The sequence below is a fragment of the Acinonyx jubatus genome, chromosome B1 (genome assembly GCF_027475565.1).
Source record: "Acinonyx jubatus isolate Ajub_Pintada_27869175 chromosome B1, VMU_Ajub_asm_v1.0, whole genome shotgun sequence".
Classification (NCBI taxonomy): Eukaryota; Metazoa; Chordata; class Mammalia; order Carnivora; family Felidae; genus Acinonyx; species Acinonyx jubatus.
In genome coordinates, this window is record NC_069382.1 from 46,793,813 (window position 1) to 46,795,775 (window position 1,963).

Below are 1,963 nucleotides of genomic sequence, written 5' to 3' on the forward strand. Positions count from 1 at the left end.
TAAATATTTCTTGAATAAATTAATAAGAAGCAGGCAGTTACAGCACATATAAATCAGATTGTACTGCTGTTGGCAGTGATTGAAATCCAGGAAATAAAGACTCAGAAAGATAGGGGTGTGTGTGTGTGTGTGTGTGTGTGTGTGTGTGTGTGCGTATGATCTGAACACACTGAGGAAAAAATCAAAGAAGACAAGTGTCAATCAGACCTTATTACCCTATCAGAATTTAATTCCTTAATAACTGAGAATTACTAATATGTCTAAGAATGTCTATGTCTAATAGGTCTAAGAATATGATAAGAATATTCTCTGACTCCTGATGTTGTTAAATTTCACACTGAAGAAACAGACCAACAAAACTGGTTGCTCACATTCATCCCTAGTAATCTTTCCAAATTATTTCCCCCAACTCTCTTCATGACTCTGACATTGTCCATTATTGACACCTAGTGAGTTTAATCTATCTCTTGTTTGCCAGGTTCTTCTATCCCATCTCTGGCTCTCACTTCTACTGAATGAGAAGCGCTGGGAATAGGGCTCTCTGAGTAACCACCTGTCAGAACTGTCCATTTGGGCATCAGTTCCAAAGTCTGAAGGCAGATGCTGAAGGAAAATGCCAACATAATGTGCAAGATAAGACTGAGTTTTCCACAGTGTCAAATCTAAATCAATGCTATAGAATAGAAATTATCTTTGAAGTAAAAAATTGGACTCTAATTGGTAAAGATCTTAAGAAATGTTATTAGAAGACTTTCTAGAACACATATAATCTCTGGATTATCTCTCCTTTACACCTCTCCTTTGTTGCTTCCCTTGCCTTGGGTCAAAACCATACACTTTCCTTTTTCAATTCCTATATTAATCAGTTAATGGTAACCAGAATGACACAATTAATAAAAAAAAGTCCTTCCCCCATATTTTGCAGCACCTAAACTATAAGCTAAGTCTGTGTCTTATATTAAACTTCATCTAATCATCCTTTACTATTTAAGCAAAAACAGATTATATGGTCATATTCTTAAACTGATCAAATGACCAAAACAATGATATTGAACCAAAGTCAAAATGACTTGTGCTTGCTTCTAGCACATATATAACATTTAAATATAACAATATAACATTTTAAAAAAATCTGGGGCATATTCTGCATGAGAAAGAGAACCAGAAGGCGACTGGTTCTGAGCTCAGAGTAAGACTTACCCATCAGCCCTTAAGCGTACTTTAGGAAGAGGGAGGGATCCCCACTTTCACACCCAACACCCAAAATCACAGCTTACCTATTGGCCTTGAGTCACTATGACTAATCTCATTATGTTCCTTATTACAATTTAGGCCAAGGACCATGGGAAGCCTAAGAATCATAGGTCCCTATTCATCTCCTTATTCTTATCCTCCAAACACAGCCTACTCTCTCTTCTGGTCTCCAATCCCTCCCCACTCTGAAAAGTCATCCAACTGTGCTCTCTAGAACTCAACAGGAAAAACTGCATTCTCAAATTCTTCTCTGAATATCCCTTTCATCTTCTTGCTCTGAAATCCTGCTTCAAAGCCCTCTGAGTTAGTGAAACTCCAAATCCAACCCTTCATCCATCAGTTATACTACTCATGTTCTTTCCTTGTTTTAACCATCTGCCAACCCTTGGGTCCACCCACCCTCATTGTTTTAGTTCAGGCTAGGTATAACCCTCTCCAACACCGCTCCTATATCACATCCAGGAAATTTCAGGGTCCATGTAGATGACTCTTCCCGTAACTTCACCTCACAGTTTCTCTAACTGCTCTTCTCCCATGGTTCTTCAGGCAATTTTGCCTTTTAGTCACTAACTTAACATCCTATATCTTCTGCATAAAGACATGGATCCAGCCAAATTCACCCTCATGCTTGCCTGGATCTGTATCTCTTTCTTTATAAGATAATTGGATTAAGTTACAAACTCAAGCTTTCTAAAAATCCACTCGACTC